Source organism: Pseudophryne corroboree, chromosome 1 (genome assembly GCF_028390025.1).
Source record: "Pseudophryne corroboree isolate aPseCor3 chromosome 1, aPseCor3.hap2, whole genome shotgun sequence".
NCBI lineage: Eukaryota > Metazoa > Chordata > Amphibia > Anura > Myobatrachidae > Pseudophryne > Pseudophryne corroboree.
Window position 1 is genome coordinate 1,006,039,779 of NC_086444.1, and position 20,729 is coordinate 1,006,060,507.

The 20,729-nt window shown below is 44.6% G+C and overlaps 1 protein-coding gene and 1 pseudogene across 1 annotated transcript in view; one reads left to right on the top strand and one right to left on the bottom strand.

Annotated features, from left to right (window-relative positions):
- Positions 1–20,729, top strand: part of GALNTL6 (polypeptide N-acetylgalactosaminyltransferase like 6) — a 1,932,308-nt gene that overhangs the window by 1,851,273 nt on the left and 60,306 nt on the right. The gene's annotated exons all lie outside the window — the stretch shown is intronic.
- On the bottom strand, positions 9,746–9,864 carry LOC134946322 (5S ribosomal RNA; annotated as a pseudogene).

Sequence of the window (20,729 nt, forward strand, 5' to 3'; positions counted from 1 at the left end):
AGCAGGAGGATGAGTGCTTCCATCCTCAGGTGAAGCTGAACCACTAGCCTTGAACATAGGCCAGGGCCTCAGCCGTTCCTTGCCACTCCGTGTCGTAAATGGCACATTGGCAAGTTTACGCTTCTCCTCAGATGATTTAGATTTAGATTTTTGGGTCATTTTACTGAGCTTTATTTTTTTGGATTTTACATGCTCTCTACTATGACATTGGGCATCGGCCTTGGCAGACGACGTTGATGGCATTTCATCGTCTCGGCCATGACTAGTAGCAGCAGCTTCAGCACGAGGTGGAAGTGGATCTTGATCTTTCACTATTTTACCCTACACATTTTTGTTCTCCATTTTTTAATGTGTGGAATTGTATGCCAGTATCAATAGCAATGGCCTACTACTATATATACTGCGCACAACTGAAATGCACCACAGGTATGGATGGATAGTATACTTGACGACACAGAGGTAGGTAGAGCAGTGGCCTTCTGTATCGTACTGCTATATATTATATACTGGTGGTCAGCAAACTGTGCTCAACTGAAATGCATCACAGGTATGGATGGATAGTATACTTGATGACACAGAGGTAGGTAGAGCAGTGGCCTTCTGTACCGTACTGCTATATATTATATACTGGTGGTCAGCAAACTGTGCAAAACTGAAATGCACCACAGGTATGGATGGATAGTATACTTGACGACACAGAGGTAGGTAGAGCAGTGGCCTACTGTACCGTACTGCTATATATTATATACTGGTGGTCAGCAAACTGTGCAAAACTGAAATGCACCACAGGTATGGATGGATAGTATACTTGACGACACAGAGGTAGGTAGAGCAGTGGCCTACTGTACCGTACTGCTATATATTATATACTGGTGGTCAGCAAACTGTGCAAAACTGAAATGCACCACAGGTATGGATGGATAGTATAATTGACGACACAGAGGTAGGTAGAGCAGTGGGCTTCTGTACTGTACTGCTATATATTATATACTGGTGGTCAGCAAAATTATGCACTGTACTCCGACTATATACTACAATGCAGCACAGATATGGAGCGTTTTTCAGGCGGAGAACGTATAATACTGGTGGTCACTGGTCACTGGTCAGCAAAACTCTGCACTGTACTCCTCCTATATAATACTGGTAGTCCCCAGTCCCCACAATAAAGCAGTGTGAGCACAGATATATGCAGCACACTGAGCACAGATATGGAGCGTTTTTCAGGCAGAGAACGTATAATACTGGTGGTCACTGGTCAGCAAAACTCTGCACTGTGCTCCTCCTATATAATACTGGTGTTCCCCAGTCCCCACAATAAAGCAGTGTGCGCACAGATATATGCAGCACACTGAGCACAGATATGGAGCGTTTTTCAGGCAGAGAACGTATAATACTGGTGGTCACTGGTCAGCAAAACTCTGCACTGTACTCCTCCTATATAATACTGGTGGTTCCCAGTCCCCACAATAAAGCAGTGAGCACAGATATTTGCAGCCACCTGAATAAACCTGAGAGGACGCCAGCCACGTCTTCTCACTATCATTTCCAATGCACAAGTGAAAAATGGCGGCGACGCGCGGCTCCTTATATAGAATACCAATCTCGCGAGAATCCGACCGCGGGATGATGACATTCGGGCGCGCTCGGGTTAACCGAGCAAAGCGGGAGGATCCGAGTCTGCCTCGGACCCGTGTAAAAAGGGTGAAGTTCGGGGGTGTTCGGATTCCGACGAACCGAACCCGCTCATCACTATTTTATACATAACAGGTGGAAATGCCCACAGATTGTAGTTTTTTGGAATGAGGTGGCAGCTCTAGTCAGTAAGGTATCTAATTCTATGGTCATTAAAGATCCATGGTCCATGGGACTCCCTATAGCATCGTTGGATAAACTTTCAGGTAAGCTAGTCTCCCAGATCCTTAATGCAGCCTGTTGCCTTATAGCAGGGGTTGGGAACCTTTTATCTACCAAGGACCATTTGGATATTTATAAAATCCTTTGGGGGCCATACAAAAATTATCAACTTAAAAATTACCCTGTCCCCCTGTAGTTATGCCCCCAGTAGTTATGCCCCTTAGTGGTACTGAGTGCGCATGCCAAAAATGGGTGTGGCCAATTAAAATGGGACATGATACACACATGCCCCCAATAGTGCAGTGCCAGATACACATATGTCAGTGCAGTGCCAGATACACATATGCCCCACAGTGCCAGATACACAAATGCCCCCACAGTGCCAGATACACAAATGCCCCCACTGTGCCAGATACACAAATGCCCCCATAGTGCCAGAAACACAAATGCCCCCACAGTGCCAGACACACATTGCCCCACAGTGCCAGATACACATTGCCCCATACATGCCTCCCCACCCCAGTGTCCTGCTCACCGCTGCTGCTGTGTGTCAGGGGAGGAGAGCGCAGCGTGCGCCTCTCCTGCCCCTTATTGCTCAGTCTGGTTGCGTGTGTCATGTCAGGGACCCCGGACCAGGCACGGAGGAGTGCGCAGCTATGTCGGGCGACCTCAAACCAGCCACTGGTTCGTGAGCCAATACGAGTTTGTGGAGCGGAAACGGAAGCTCCTGATTGGCTGCCAGTCCGCAAGCTCTGATTGGCTCATGAACAATCAGCTGGTTTGAGATCCTACCTGACGCTGCCGCCGGACATACTGTAGCTGCACTCTCCTCCCTGCCCTGACAGCTGATACACGCCGCCGCCGGACTGAGGGGTGGTGTGTCTCACTGACACACAGCAGCGGGTTGGCTGGAACAAACGGCTTTGTGGGCCTTATACGGCCTGCGGGCCGGGGGTTCCACACCCCTGCCTTATAGCTTCTTATTGGAAGTGTCTTGACCCTCCCTCCAAGCAGCTACAGAGGCAAACGCAGGATTTGCAGGAGAGGTTTTCCAGAGAGGGGTGGAGCCAAGCATGGGAGTTGAGTCTGAGGTGAAACAACATACAGTATACTGTACCTGATCTATTATACAAGTTTATAAAGATACACAAATACTATACAGTGTATATATATATATATATATATATATAAACACACATGCGCGCACACACACACATATATACATATGTAGTCATGCTCATCATGGCTAGTCGTTCCCGGACAGGCATAGCTAGGTGTTCCCACGATGTCGCGCCGAGCTGCATATTTACCTGCCCCATTCATTGCAAATGGGGTGTGGTGCGTAGTCGCGCCTTCGCCAAGATGTAGCCACGATGAACGTGGCTACATCTGTACATGCATATTTATACATATGTATAATATAAATATAAACATATATGCAGTGGATACATATATATATATACATACATATATATGATATGAATATACAGTATGTTTAAGATTGAAATTATAGTGAAAGAGAAAATTATAATGAATTCCTTACAAGTGCCTTTGAGTTTGGAAGAGGGGAACAACATGAGCAGCAGCAGCAGCAGCAGTGCTGAGAGCTTGGAAAGTACATGAGGGACGGATGGAGACGGAGATCAAAGCAGCAGCTGTGTGGAAACACAGCAATGACAGATCTGCTTTCTGCACAACCTGCGAGTGTTTGAAAAGGGGGTGGATCCAACACTCAAGGGCAGGGCTTAATCGCAGGTCACGGCAGGCAGTCCCATTACATGAAAAAGAATTTGGTCTTTGGAATTTTAAGGTCTAATTCAGACCTGGTCGCTGCAGCAACAGTGAATGCAGGCTGAAGCCCTGTGCTGTGTGCGCACGTGCAGCAGCCGCACTGCATGTGCGCACATGTGAGATGTGAAGGCATCTCACTAGTGCGATCATCTCTGCCTGATTGACAGAGGTGGTCCTGGTGCGTACCAACTGTGTTGTGTAGGGCCGTGGTGGCTGTGTGACATCACGCGCAGCCGTTGCAACCAAAAACATGAAGGGTAGCTGCCTGCCTTCGTAGCTAGGCTGTGTAGGCAGGGAGCTACTCAACAGGTGTGAAAGCTTCGCTGCTGTGCGATGCTTTTGCGTGTCTGCGGGGGGAGCCTGGCATGCGGGGTGGACTAGCCCTGTGCTGGACATCCTCCCACATGTCAGAGATTTTGATCATAGATGAGCATTTTTTCACACCTCACGATCAGCTCTGAATTAGGCCCTTAGCCACTATAGAAAAGATAACAGCCTAACTTCATAATAGGCCAACCAGATTTATTCAAAGAGAGCCCCTGATATGCCCTTGACAAGCCGTACTCCACCAGTACTGATCCTAGGCCTATTGTGGATCTTTTGTTCTAAACTTATTCTTCCTTTTATAAACCTTAATTGCTTTACACCTCTGTGAATGGTTAGAGCTGTATTAATCTTCCTTCCTTCTTTTCGGCTCAAGCAAGTTTCCCTCCCTTCCCTCAACTCTACTTTTCATTTTTGTTTTCCCTAATACTCTTGTCAACGTGAATATGTTATAAACCCCCTACCGGCTGATGATTGCCCTGTGTTTTCAAATATATAACACCAAAACTTAAAATACTTTATATATTATTATTAAATAAAGACACGGAGACATTAATTTGGCAGAAATTGTCAGCTATTTATTTAAATGAACTAATGCAATCTAATGACTGCATGAGATAATAAAATTAAAAGTATGGTGGCACGAAAGAACGGCTAAAACCAACTTAACCCCCGACCAAATCAAATCATCTAAAACACCAAAGGTATCCACTCAACCTTCTTCTTGACTACCCCCCATAAAGGTGGAGAGGCTGCCCCCGTAAAGGTGGTCTAGCAGATGTATACCAGTCAACGAAGGTGAGCGCACCTAAAAATCAACCACCAATCTAACTCCAATGAATTTCCTAACCAACAACAGGTAACTTGCCGTTCATTCCGCCAACAGCGAGGTTCTGACTACTGAAGGACTAAGGTCCGAAAAGCTTCAGGCGTGGTGACTGATTCTACTGAGGACGATTTCTGGCCGATGCAACTTCCTGTTACTGCAGTTCAGTGTGTCCGGAGCTCTGACCTGCTTCTTCCTACTAGATCTGGGAGGGTAACTGCGTGGATGTGTGGCCCTATGTCCTAAACCCACATGAGTGGTTTACATGCCTTTTTATCTCTGTTGTTTGTGAGTGTTTTATCATTAAATCAACCTTTTTGTCAAAGTGCCAGGCTATACTTGCACTATGTCCTTTTGTCTCTGGGATATTTAAAAGGTTTCCACCCACCGTGGTTGTGAGGAAAAAATGCTGGAAACACAAGCCTGAATATCGACTGGTGGTTTGGCACTCCTACTATTCCTGGGATTAATTTGGAACAGATGAACTCCATCCATTTTTTCTTTTATGTAAGAAATCTATTTTTCATGTGAACATTTTGTAATTAGCGCCATTTGGTGTACCTTATTGTTTCTTGTTTGTTTGATCTTGTGACGTGTGAGGAGTCACTTATAGGTTTACTAAGGCTGCAATTTACTATTGGCGCTGTGCACGAATATTATCCTTTTGTACAGAAACGCGCTCCGCCACCATACCCCTAACCTAAAGAACCCACAACCGAAAACAGATCCTCAATAAACAAATGCAATCCCTCTCTAGCTAAGTGAACGCCATCTGCGTTAAACAAGTGGCAAGAACGAAATTTGATCCTTTGGTGCCAAACCACAGCACCTCCTTTCGCTAAAACTGATTTAGCCACCGCTGAATTCACTTTCTTCCTAGCTCCATCAATTGCTCTACAATCAGACACTCCTTGCCAACATAAACGGGGCACCATACAAGACCACACCACTCTACAACCCGGCCAAGCCATCATAATCTCCTCCAAATCGCACACCATCAACAACCGTAGATCCACCGCTTTTCCTTTCCCCAAATCATTTCCACCTAAGTGAATCACCAAAATCCCAGGCAAACCAAACCGACTAGCCTGTTCAAGAAGTTTGGCCTTCAACTCCCGCCAAAGCATACCCCTCACTCCTATCCATCTCACATCTGCCGACATTGGAAACCGCGGCCCCCCGTCTGAGGCCATAAGCCTAGCCGCCCAAAAAATATATGAGTGATCAATCACCCAAATGCCAAACCTATCATTCCGCAAACCTATAAGGAGGGAAAAGGCAAAAAAGATTAATTTCGTTTAAACCCACCAAAGAACTGAAAGTTGTGAATGAACTGTTCGAATACTGAGGATCTGCCAAAAAGAAAATTCTTTAAGGAATTCAATTTCCTGTGCAACAAGCTTCAGGCCAATTGAAGCAACATAAAGATACAGAAGGGTTAATCAAAATAATAATCGGAGGAAAGGGAGGGGAAGGGGGGGGTGCGTTAGGGAAGGAAAAAAAGTGGTGGTGGGGGGGTTAGGCTCACACAGAATAACTCGGCTGGAGGTGAAACTTAAAAACCTGCTGAGGGACTTATAATTAGAATCCAATTAGCCAAATTAAATATTAAGAAGCCAAATTCAGTCCGTCAGTTCAGGCAAAAAATTGTAAAAGAACTCCAGACCCCCACTGCCAACAGTGACGAGTAGCTAGTCATCCGAGTAGGAAGGACAGGGGAGACACACAAGACTGAAATGACGGAAACACATCTGAACAACCGAACTGTTAGTAAGAACAAACAACAAACTTATTCAGAAAATGGCCGAATGTAACGCTTATAACTAGCCGACTTCCATCGGCCCAAAGCCTTAATTTCGGCCACCGAAAACCCTGCTGATGCCGCGGAGGTGGCGGCTCCGATCCTAAATTAGTGCGAACCGAAATCATGAGGAGAAAGGCCCAGACCGGACAGGCATCGCCTAAGCATATAATTAAATTGGTACCTAGTCAAAGGCAAACCATCAGAATGTAGAAGCCATGAACCCTCTACCGAAGGTCTCACCATCACATAACGGTTAGCCAATGTCACCGGACAACACCTTCTATCCACCGATGGCACTAAAGTGACCCATCGGCCCTTACCTAACTGATCCATTTTAGATTGACGCAGCCTGCACAGCAAAGACCCATCCCCCACTACCACATCGGAACGCAGCATAATAGAATCCGTCCGTTTGGAAGCCGCGACCAATTCAGACAACCTAAATGCCCCATGAAACGCCATGGAAAATGCCAATTCAAAAAAGAGTGCTTCAAAACTCATGGCCGCCACCTCCGCAACTACCCCAAGAAGTGAAGGAAGAAGGGACGCATCGATAGGGCGCCTTCTATCTGGCGGAGTCGGCGCTGAACGCGCCCACCCCTTGATAGCCTTCGTTAAAAGGAAACTCTTCGTAAAATCTAGCAAACCCTTTAACTTTGACAAAAAGGATATCCCTGCAAGGTACCGAGATACTACTGCTCTCGATCTCCCTGTTACGAAGAGTTGCCAGACAAAAGAAAGCAGCAACCGTCGACCCCTCTTACCTCTAGGCCCTTGGTCACAGGAAAAATCTTCCCACTCCTTCCAGGCCCGACGGTACACCTTGAGAGTGGCTGGGGCAAGAGATAGCTCAGCTAGCCCCTCCAGTCCACCTTGATGATCTGCCAAACATAAGAGGGGCAGGGCACACCAACCGCATCAGCCTCTGGGGCTAATAATCGGAATCTATCCCACTGCCCTCTTGATAACGCGTCCACAACGCCATTCTCAACCCCAGGAACATGCCAAGCCCGAAACAAAACGTTGAAACGCATGCATGTCAGCACTAGCTGTGACAACACACGCAGAACATGGAGCGCCTTAGCTCTCTGATTGTTGACAGCATGTACAACTCCCAGATTATCGCAATGGAAGAGAATACTGCGATTGCTAAGCCGCTCACCCCAAATCTCCAAGGCGACCATAATGGGGAAAAGTTCCAGTAATAGAAGGTCATTCGTCAGACCCCTCTGTGACCAACCTGCAGGCCAAGGCACAACGCACAAAGAACCACGCAAAAAACAACCAAAACCTGCTGAACCTGCCGCGTCAGTGAAGAGCTGCAACTCGGTGTTGTCCACGACCGGGGCCATCCAAATCCGTACACCATTAAAATCCGCCAAAAACTAAACCCAAACTGAAAGGTCTCTCATAATTTCCGAAGATAAGCGAATAAAATGATGCGACCTGGAAACCCCAGTCGTGGACCGCTCCAGCTTACGGCAAAAAACCCTGCCCATGGGAATAACCCTACAGGCAAAGTTCAAAAGACCCAAAAGAGATTGGGCCTGCCGTAAAGTAACCTTACAACGCCCCACACACTGTCGAATCGACTCCCGCAGCTTTTCGACCTTGTCCCGAGGAAGCCGGCAAGCGCCTGCAGCGGTATCAATTTCGATACCCAGGAATGACAAACACGAGGTAGGCCCCTCTGTTTTGTCCTCCACCACAGGTACCCCAAAATGCCTAAATAGTGCTCGCAAGGAGAACAAAAGCTCACTAAACCGCAAAGAATCCACGGGCCCCACCCACAGGAAATCGTCAAGATAATGTGCTCTCCCACGACCCCGCAAGAATACTCCACGCACCAATGTAAAAATGTACTAAATTTCTCAAAAAGCGCACAAGAAATGGAACTCCCCATAGGCAAGCACTTGTCCACGAAGTATTCCCCATTGATGCGTAAACCCATTAATCTGAATGACTCCGGGTGTAGCAGAAGTAAACGGAAGGCCGACTCAACATCAATCTGAGCCATGAGGGCCCCGGGGCCACATGCCCGTACCATACCCAGAGCATCATCAAAAGATTGATAAACCACCGAACAATACTCCGGAGGAATAACATCATTAACTGACGACCCGGATGGATAAGACAAATGCTGAATGAGCCAAAACTTCCACGGAGCTTTCTTGAGAACAACCCCCACTGGGGAAATTATTAAGTTCTCCACCGGCAGCTGCGCAAAGGGGCCCGCCATTCTACCTAGCTGCACTTCCAAGTCGACCTTCGCCCAAAGAACTAAAGGAAACTCCCAAGCCGATTGCAGGTTCCTGGGAGCCCGAACAACAACATCGCCCTCAACCGGCAAACGAAAACCAAACTTAAAACCGCAAAAAAGAAATTCAGCGTCTCCCCTATTTGGATAGCACCCCAACCATTTGGACCTGGCCTCCAAACATATTGGGGTGGGCGCCCTAGTTAACGGCAACACCACGGGCTGCCTTACTGGCAGCGCCGAAAAAACAATGGTTGTTGATCCTGCACAGAACTAGATTCAAAGATACAGAATAAATTATATGAAAGCCAGAAATGGACGATAATATTTAGGAATTCCTATCTGTCCGTATGGCGGTGCGCCCAAGGTCATAGGAAGCAAGCAAAAATATACAAAGAGAAAAAGTATGACTCTAGTTTGGGCGCACTCTTATTATTATCTTAAATGATGATCAAATGAGAAATGAGCCTAAAGCTTGATATTGACGTCTAAGGCTTGTACTCTTCTCCGCACTAAAAACTCAAAACAGGATATATTCTACATGAATAACCATGTTTATATAATGGAAAATGTGTCTGGAAGGAAAACCATTATATGTTTCAAAATAATGTGTGAAATGTTCAGATCTTAATTATACCTGGATAATTGCATAATGGAAGGTAGCTACATCTCAAACTGCCTCCGTCTGCCAAAGATCTGTACAAACTTTGTTTGTATTGATGCGGCCCTGAATAGGGTTGGATTAGTGAGTGAGAGAGCCCACACACTGTTAAACAATTTCTAGTAGTTTGCCACTATCATTGAAAGGTAAATCATTAGGAGATTAAGGAAATAGTTGGAATCAGTAAAGTAGTGATACTGCTGTTGGCGTTATTAACATAGGTAAATCTTCCTACTTCACCGGGTATTCCCTAGTAGTCACCTGTCTAGGTACTGACCCAGCCCACCTCCGTTTAGCTTCCAAGATCGGACGAGATTGGGCGTGAACGGAGGGGTATGGTCGTAGAGAGAGCTTGCCCTACATCGCCAATGAGAGTGCACCGAAACGGAAGGATTGATTCCTTCTCGGGAGGAATTATGATGAGACTGTAGAATGATTGAGTGGATATCGATAGATGATTAGGTGTGAATCTGCTGTCCCGTTAGACTGGCAAGACGTGTACCCTGGGGGACTAGTCCGCCTGAATCGTGGATGAGAGTTCACGGAAAGAAGGAAAGAAGGAAAGTAGGAACGTAGAAAAAAGGTTACGAAGTCTTAAAGGACCAATAATTTGAAGTTCTTGGTTTCCTTACGGTCACCTGTTTAATTTGAATATAATATAAATATAATATAAATATAAATCTTGGTGACGGTGAACAGTATCATGCAGATATCACAAAAGAGAAGGAAACAATGAAAAATGTAAACATGATGCCCATGCAATGACACATTTACGTATGTTTAACACATCCTATCAAAGACCTAGAAAAAAATTATTTCTAAGTGGTCACTTCTGACAGTGGCAAAGTATAAAATGTTAACTGTCTCCTTGGTGGCAGGTCGTCAAAGGGGCAATACCATAGAGTTGCCTTTGAAGCAGTGTCTGACGCAGGCCACTTGTGGAACCAAATGATATCAATCCCACAATAACAATCCCTGTAATCATAGGTATATAACGAGGTATTTGTTGCTAACTATGCATAAACAAGAGAATTGAGCGGAGGATCAAACAAAAAATATAATAATCCCTATGAACAGTCATAAGTATATACAGATATATTTTTTTGCATTACCAGAAAGATTGAGCGAGGGATCCAACAGAATCCATTACTGTAATCATGTGTATATGCAGAACTCTCAATGCTTGATATGCATAGTCTAAGGGAAGTGAGTAGGTATGCTTTGCTTCTTCTCCAGGAACATAAAGAGTATAACAACAGAGTTTCCTGTGATATACAATGTAACTGGCTGAAGCATGCAGAGATATTAGTGCTTAATATGCATACACAAAAGATATGAGCAGATATGCCATGCTCCCTCTCTAGGAGCATGAGATATATAGATAGCAACAATGGTTCCTGATATATACACTGTTATTGGCTAAGGCGTGGAGGTTTATGCCAGCTGAGACAGAAATTTTATGTGGGTTTTACCTCATGAGCCTGTGAACAGGCAGTACAAAATATTGAACTAATACAGAAATGTTTAATCAGAGGTGGGCAAAGAATAACACCCAGAGAAAATATATTTTTTTTTTCTTTGATAAATCCTGTTACTTTTAAATAGCCAACAGGTGGTATGCCTGCTAACAAAGCAGGAAAGCAAATTGTTTAATTATGCACTCCTATAGTAGGGTATTACAGGTGGTGTGCCTGCTAAAAAAGAGAGCAAAGAAACAAAAAGTGTTTAAATATGCACAACTATCGTAGGTTATTAGATATCTCTATTATAGTAACAGATAGGCAAAAATGCCCACAATGAGATAAGTAGAGTATTAAATATCACCCATTCAGATGTCAGACATGAATGGTGCCCCTTAGAAAGCACACCTATCGTAGGGTATTAGATATCACCTATTATAGTGACAGATAGGCAAAAATGCCCACAATGAGTTACGTAAAGTATTAAATATCACCCATTCAGATGTCAGACATGAGAGGTGCCCCTTGGAAAAACGCGTTTCACCCGGTAACGGGCTTGTTCACTTTCATTTTGAGCAGCTACTGGAAGTCTGAGGCCTGAGTATTTAATGGGGCCTGTAATTAATGTCAACCTATGACTGGTCTTAAGGGCGGGGTTAACCTGGACAGGTAATCCCTGGATGACCTGATTGGGGGGAGGACTACTGGTCAATGATTAGCCAGAGTAGGGCGGAAGTTGTACTTAGTACTTCCGCCCTCACTGTATGGCTATGATACGGACAGGGAGAGTACCTGTAGTTATTAGCCCGCTATATGGGCTGTGAATGGAATGAGAAGTGCCCCGGTACATAGCTCCTATAAGGATTGCTGTCATCGTGCGAGGGCCGCGATCGGCGGTGTCCGCTGGAAGAACTGTGTGGGCGGAAGTCGTTACCTTCACTTCCGCCCATACTAGGCTCCAGCGGGTTGCAATGGTTACTGTGTCTCGTACAAGGGCCGCGATCGGCAGTGTACGCTGGAAGAAGTGTGTGGGCGGAAGTCGTTACCTTCACTTCCGCCCCTACTCGGCTCCCGCAAGTTGCTATGGTTACTGTGTCTCACTAGAATAGTGAATGGGCAAACGCTGTATTGCGCACGAGGCTGAAGTTAGCTTCTTATTCGGCCAGCTTCTTATTCACTTCTTATTCAAGCTCCAGCTTCTTATTCACTTCTTATTCGAACTCCAGCTTCTTATTCAGATCATTCAGTTTCGCAAGGGTTAATGAGTCTTCTGTCACAAATTTGACACCTGAAATCAACAGAGTAGGGTCCCTTGCATGTGACCCACTTGTATTTTGCCTGGCCCAACACTGTTTTGGGCATGAAATACACTGGCAAAGTGGGCACACACACCATATTTTGCCATTTTGAATAAGTAGCTGTAGTTTTGCAAGGGTTAACTAGTCTTGGGCCACAAATTTGACACCTGAAATCAACAGAGAGTGGTCACTTGCATGTGACCCACTTGTATTTTGCCTGGCCCAACGCTGTTTTGGGCATGAAATACACTGGCAAAGTGGGCACACACACCATATTTTACCATTTTGAATAAGTAGCTGTACTTTTGCAAGGGTTAACCAGTCTTGGGCCACAAATCTGACACCTGAAATCAACAGAGGGTGGTCACTTACATGTGACGCAGTTGTATTTTGCTTGGCCCAACGCTCTTTTGGGCATGAAATATACTGGCAAACTGGGCACACACACCATATTTTGCCATTTTGAATAAGTAGCTGTAGTTTAGCAAGGGTTAACTAGTCTTGGGCCACAAATTTGACCCCCAAAAACAACAGAGGGTGGTCACTTATATATGACGCAGTTGTAATTTGCCTGGCCCAACGCTGTTTTGAGCATGAAATATACTGGCAAAGTGGGCACACACCATATTTTGCCATTTTGAATAAGTAGCTGTAGTTTAGCAAGGGTTAACTAGTCTTGGGCCACAAATTTGACCCCCAAAAACAACAGAGGGTGGTCACTTACATATGACGCAGTTGTATTTTGCTTGGCCCAACGCTGTTTTGGGCATGAAATACACTGGCAAAGTGGGCACACACACCATATTTTACCATTTTGAATAAGTAGCTGTAGTTTTTCAAGGGTTAACCAGTCTTGGGCCACAAATCTGACACCTGAAATCAACAGAGGGTGGTCACTTACATATGACGCAGTTGTATTTTGCTTGGCCCAACGCTGTTTTGGGCATGAAATACACTGGCAAAATGGGCACACACACCATATTTTGCCATTTTGAATAAGTAGCTGTAGTTTAGCAAGGGTTAACTAGTCTTGGGCCACAAATTTGACCCCCAAAAACAACAGAGGGTGGTCACTTACATATGACGCAGTTGTATTTTGCCTGGCCCAACGCTGTTTTGGGCATGAAATACACTGGCAAAGTGGGCACACACACCATATTTTACCATTTTGAATAAGTAGCTGTAGTTTTGCAAGGGTTAACCAGTCTTGGGCCACAAATCTGACACCTGAAATCAACAGAGGGTGGTCACTTACATATGACGCAGTTGTATTTTGCTTGGCCCAACGCTGTTTTGGGCATGAAATACAGTACACTGGCAAAGTGGGCACACACACCATATTTTACCATTTTGAATAAGTAGCTGTAGTTTTGCAAGGGTTAACCAGTCTTGGGCCACACATTTGCCCCGCAAAAACAACAGAGGGTGGTCACTTGCATGTGATCCACTTGTATTTTTCCTGGCTCAACGCTGTTTTGGGCATGAAATACACTGGCAAAGTGGGCACACACACCATGATTTGCTATTTTGAATAAGTAGCTGTAGTTTTGCAAGGGTTAACCAGTCTTGGGCCACAAATTTGACAACTGAAATCAACAGAGGGTGGTCACTTACATATGACCCACTTGTATTTTGCTTGGCCCAACGCTGTTTTGGGCATACAATACACTGGCAAAGTGGGCACACACACCATATTTTGCCATTTTGAATAAGCAGCTGTAGTTTTGCAAGGGTTAACTAGTCTTGGGCCACAAATTTGACCCCTGAAATCAGCAGAGGGTGGTCACTTACATATCACCCACTTGTATTTTGTTTGGCCCAACGCTGTTTCGGGCATGAAATACACTGGCAAAGTGGGCACACACACCATATTTTACCATTTTGAATAAGTAGCTGTAGTTTTGCAAGGGTTAACCAGTCTTGGGCCACAAATCTGACACCTGAAATCAACAGAGGGTGGTCACTTACATGTGTCGCAGTTGTATTTTGCTTGGCCCAACGCTCTTTTGGGCATGAAATATACTGGCAAAGTGGGCACACACACCATATTTTGCCATTTTGAATAAGTAGCTGTAGTTTAGCAAGGGTTAACTAGTCTTGGGCCACAAATTTGACCCCCAAAAACAACAGAGGGTGGTCACTTATATATGACGCAGTTGTATTTTGCCTGGCCCAACGCTGTTTTGAGCATGAAATATACTGGCAAAGTGGGCACACACCATATTTTGCCATTTTGAATAAGTAGCTGTAGTTTAGCAAGGGTTAACTAGCCTTGGGCCACAAATTTGACCCCCAAAAACAACAGAGGGTGGTCACTTACATATGACGCAGTTGTATTTTGCTTGGCCCAACGCTGTTTTGGGCATGAAATACACTGGCAAAGTGGGCACACACACCATATTTTGCCATTTTCAATAAGTAGCTGTAGTTTTGCAAGGGTTAACTAGTCTTGGGCCACAAATTTGACACCTGAAATCAACAAAGGGTGATCAGTTACATATGACCCACTTGTATTTTGCTTGGCCCAACGCTGTTTTGGGCATGAAATACACTGGCAAAGTGGGCACACACACCATATTTTGCCATTTTGAATAAGTAGCTGTAGTTTAGCAAGGGTTAACTAGTCTTGGGCCACAAATTTGACCCCCAAAAACAACAGAGGGTGGTCACTTACATATGACGCAGTTGTATTTTGCTTGGCCCAACGCTGTTTTGGGCATGAAATACACTGGCAAAGCGGGCACACACACCATATTTTGCCATTTTGAATAAGTAGCTGTAGTTTAGCAAGGGTTAACTAGTCTTGGGCCACAAATTTGACCCCCAAAAACAACAGAGGGTGGTCACTTACATATGACGCAGTTGTATTTTGCCTGGCCCAACGCTGTTTTGGCCACGAAATACACTGGCAAAGTGGGCACACACACCATATTTTACCATTTTGAATAAGTAGCTGTAGTTTTGCAAGGGTTAACCAGTCTTGGGCCACAAATTTGACACCTGAAATCAACAGAGGGTGGTCACTTACATATGACCCACTTGTATTTTGCTTGGCCCAACGCTGTTTTGGGCATGAAATACACTGGCAAAGTGGGCACACACACCATATTTTACCATTTTGAATACGTAGCTGTAGTTTTGCAAGGATTAACCAGTCTTGGGCCACAAATCTGACACCTGAAATCAACAGAGGGTGGTCACTTACATGTGACGCAGTTGTATTTTGCTTGGCCCAACGCTGTTTTGGGCATGAAATATACTGGCAAAGTGGGCACACACACCATATTTTGCCATTTTGAATAAGTAGCTGTAGTTTAGCAAGGGTTAACTAGTCTTGGGCCACAAATTTGACCCCCAAAAACAACAGAGGGTGGTCACTTATATATGACGCAGTTGTATTTTGCCTGGCCCAACGCTGTTTTGAGCATGAAATATACTGGCAAAGTGGGCACACACCATATTTTGCCATTTTGAATAAGTAGCTGTAGTTTAGCAAGGGTTAACTAGTCTTGGGCCACAAATTTGACCCCCAAAAACAACAGAGGGTGGTCACTTACATATGACGCAGTTGTATTTTGCTTGGCCCAACGCTGTTTTGGGCATGAAATACACTGGCAAAGTGGGCACACACACCATATTTTACCATTTTGAATAAGTAGCTGTAGTTTTTCAAGGGTTAACCAGTCTTGGGCCACAAATCTGACACCTGAAATCAACAGAGGGTGGTCACTTACATATGACGCAGTTGTATTTTGCTTGGCCCAACGCTGTTTTGGGCATGAAATACACTGGCAAAGTGGGCACACACACCATATTTTGCCATTTTGAATAAGTAGCTGTAGTTTAGCAAGGGTTAACTAGTCTTGGGCCACAAATTTGACCCCCAAAAACAACAGAGGGTGGTCACTTACATATGACGCAGTTGTATTTTGCCTGGCCCAACGCTGTTTTGGGCATGAAATACACTGGCAAAGTGGGCACACACACCATATTTTACCATTTTGAATAAGTAGCTGTAGTTTTGCAAGGGTTAACCAGTCTTGGGCCACAAATCTGACACCTGAAATCAACAGAGGGTGGTCACTTACATATGACGCAGTTGTATTTTGCTTGGCCCAACGCTGTTTTGGGCATGAAATACAGTACACTGGCAAAGTGGGCACACACACCATATTTTACCATTTTGAATAAGTAGCTGTAGTTTTGCAAGGGTTAACCAGTCTTGGGCCACACATTTGCCCCGCAAAAACAACAGAGGGTGGTCACTTGCATGTGATCCACTTGTATTTTTCCTGGCTCAACGCTGTTTTGGGCATGAAATACACTGGCAAAGTGGGCACACACACCATGATTTGCTATTTTGAATAAGTAGCTGTAGTTTTGCAAGGGTTAACCAGTCTTGGGCCACAAATTTGACAACTGAAATCAACAGAGGGTGGTCACTTACATATGACCCACTTGTATTTTGCTTGGCCCAACGCTGTTTTGGGCATGAAATACACTGGCAAAGTGGGCACAGACACCATTTTATAAATTGCCATTTTGAATAAGTAGCTGTAGTTTTGCAAGGGTTAACTAGTCTTGGGCCACAAATTTGACCCCTGAAATCAACAGAGGGTGGTCACTTACATATGACCCACTTGTATTTTGCTTGGCCCAACGCTGTTTTGGGCATACAATACACTGGCAAAGTGGGCACACACACCATATTTTGCCATTTTGAATAAGCAGCTGTAGTTTTGCAAGGGTTAACTAGTCTTGGGCCACAAATTTGACCCCTGAAATCAGCAGAGGGTGGTCACTTACATATCACCCACTTGTATTTTGTTTGGCCCAACGCTGTTTCGGGCATGAAATACACTGGCAAAGTGGGCACACACACCATATTTTACCATTTTGAATAAGTAGCTGTAGTTTTGCAAGGGTTAACCAGTCTTGGGCCACAAATCTGACACCTGAAATCAACAGAGGGTGGTCACTTACATGTGTCGCAGTTGTATTTTGCTTGGCCCAACGCTCTTTTGGGCATGAAATATACTGGAAAGTGGGCACACACACCATATTTTGCCATTTTGAATAAGTAGCTGTAGTTTAGCAAGGGTTAACTAGTCTTGGGCCACAAATTTGACCCCCAAAAACAACAGAGGGTGGTCACTTATATATGACGCAGTTGTATTTTGCCTGGCCCAACGCTGTTTTGAGCATGAAATATACTGGCAAAGTGGGCACACACCATATTTTGCCATTTTGAATAAGTAGCTGTAGTTTAGCAAGGGTTAACTAGTCTTGGGCCACAAATTTGACCCCCAAAAACAACAGAGGGTGGTCACTTACATATGACGCAGTTGTATTTTGCTTGGCCCAACGCTGTTTTGGGCATGAAATACACTGGCAAAGTGGGCACACACACCATATTTTGCCATTTTCAATAAGTAGCTGTAGGTTTGCAAGGGTTAACTAGTCTTGGGCCACAAATTTGACACCTGAAATCAACAAAGGGTGATCAGTTACATATGACCCACTTGTATTTTGCTTGGCCCAACGCTGTTTTGGGCATGAAATACACTGGCAAAGTGGGCACACACACCATATTTTGCCATTTTGAATAAGTAGCTGTAGTTTAGCAAGGGTTAACTAGTCTTGGGCCACAAATTTGACCCCCAAAAACAACAGAGGGTGGTCACTTACATATGACGCAGTTGTATTTTGCTTGGCCCAACGCTGTTTTGGGCATGAAATACACTGGCAAAGCGGGCACACACACCATATTTTGCCATTTTGAATAAGTAGCTGTAGTTTAGCAAGGGTTAACTAGTCTTGGGCCACAAATTTGACCCCCAAAAACAACAGAGGGTGGTCACTTACATATGACGCAGTTGTATTTTGCCTGGCCCAACGCTGTTTTGGCCACGAAATACACTGGCAAAGTGGGCACACACACCATATTTTACCATTTTGAATAAGTAGCTGTAGTTTTGCAAGGGTTAACCAGTCTTGGGCCACAAATTTGACACCTGAAATCAACAGAGGGTGGTCACTTACATATGACCCACTTGTATTTTGCTTGGCCCAACGCTGTTTTGGGCATGAAATACACTGGCAAAGTGGGCACACACACCATATTTTACCATTTTGAATAAGTAGCTGTAGTTTTGCAAGGATTAACCAGTCTTGGGCCACAAATCTGACATCTGAAATCAACAGAGGGTGGTCACTTACATGTGACGCAGTTGTATTTTGCTTGGCCCAACGCTGTTTTGGGCATGAAATACACTGGCAAAGTGGGCACACACACCATATTTTGCCATTTTGAATAAGTAGCTGTAGTTTAGCAAGGGTTAACTAGTCTTGGGCCACAAATTTGACCCCCAAAAACAACAGAGGGTGGTCACTTATATATGACGCAGTTGTATTTTGCCTGGCCCAACGCTGTTTTGAGCATGAAATATACTGGCAAAGTGGGCACACACCATATTTTGCCATTTTGAATAAGTAGCTGTAGTTTAGCAAGGGTTAACTAGTCTTGGGCCACAAATTTGACCCCCAAAAACAACAGAGGGTGGTCACTTACATATGACGCAGTTGTATTTTGCTTGGCCCAACGCTGTTTTGGGCATGAAATACACTGGCAAAGTGGGCACACACACCATATTTTACCATTTTGAATAAGTAGCTGTAGTTTTTCAAGGGTTAACTAGTCTTGGGCCACAAATTTTACCCCTGAAATCAACAGAGAGTGGTCACTTGCATGTGACGCAGTTGTATTTTGCCTGGCCCAACGCTGTTTTGGGCATGAAATACAGTACACTGGCAAAGTGGGCACACACACCATATTTTACCATTTTGAATAAGTAGCTGTAGTTTTGCAAGGGTTAACCAGTCTTGGGCCACAAATTTGACCCCTGAAATCAGCAGAGGGTGGTCACTTACATATCACCCACTTGTATTTTGTTTGGCCCAACGCTGTTTTGGGCATGAAATACACTGGCAAAGTGGGCACACACACCATATTTTGCCATTTTGAATAAGTAGCTGTAGTTTTGCAAGGGTTAACTAGTCTTGGGCCACAAATTTGACACCTGAAATCAATAGAGGGTGGTCACTTACATATCACTCATTTGTATTTTGTTTGGCCCAACGCTGTTTTGGGCATGAAATACACTGGCAAAGTGGGCACACACCATATTTTGCTATTTTGAATAAGTAGCTGTAGTTTTGCAAGGGTTAAATAGTTTTGGGCCACAAATTTTACCCCTGAAATCAACAGAGGGTGGTCACTTACATATCACCCACTTGTATTTTGCTTGACCCAATGCTGTTTTGGGCATGAAATACACTGGCAAAGTGGGCACACACACCATATTTTGCCATTTTGAATAAGTAGCTGTAGTTTTGCAAGGGTTAACCAGTCTTGGGCCACAAATTTGACCCCCAAAAACAACAGAGGGTGGTCACTTACATATGACGCAGTTGTATTTTGCCTGGCCCAACGCTGTTTTGGGCATGAAATACACTGGCAAAGTGGGCACACACACCATATTTTACCATTTTGAATAAGTAGCTGTAGTTTTGCAAGGGTTAACTAGTCTTGGGCCACAAATTTGACCCCTGAAATCAACAGAGGGTGGTCACTTACATATGACCCACTTGTATTTTGCTTGGCCCAACGCTGTTTTGGGCATACAATACACTGGCAAAGTGGGCACACACACCATATTTTGCCATTTTGAATAAGTAGCTGTAGTTTTGCAAGGGTTAACTAGTCTTGGGCCACAAATTTTACCCCTGCAATCAACAGAGAGTGGTCACTTGCATGTGACCCACTTGTATTTTGCCTGGCCCAATGCTGTTTTGGGCATGAAATACACTGGCAAAGTGGGCACACACACCATATTTTGCCATTTTGAATAAGTAGCTGTAGTTTTGCAAGGGTTAACTAGTCTTGGGCCACAAATTTGACCCCTGAAATCAGCAGAGGGTGGTCACTTACATATCACCCACTTGTATTTTGTTTGGCCCAACGCTGTTTTGGGCATGAAATACACTGGCAAAGTGGGCATAAACACCATTTTATAAATTGCTATTTTGAATAAGTAGCTGTGGTTTTGCAAGGGTTATCTAGTCTTGGGCCACAAATTTGACACATGAAATCAGCAGAGGGTGGTCACTTACATATCACCCACTTGTATTTTGTTTGGCCCAACGCTGTTTTGGGCATGAAATACACTGGCAAAGTGGGCACACACAGCATATTTTGCCATTTTGAATAAGTAGCTGTAGTTTTGCAAGGGTTAACTAGTCTTGGGCCACAAATTTGACCCCTGAAATCAGCAGAGGGTGGTCACTTACATATCACCCACTTGTATTTTGTTTGGCCCAACGCTGTTTTGGGCATGAAATACACTGGCAAAATGGGCACACACACCATATTTTGCCATTTTGAATAAGTAGCTG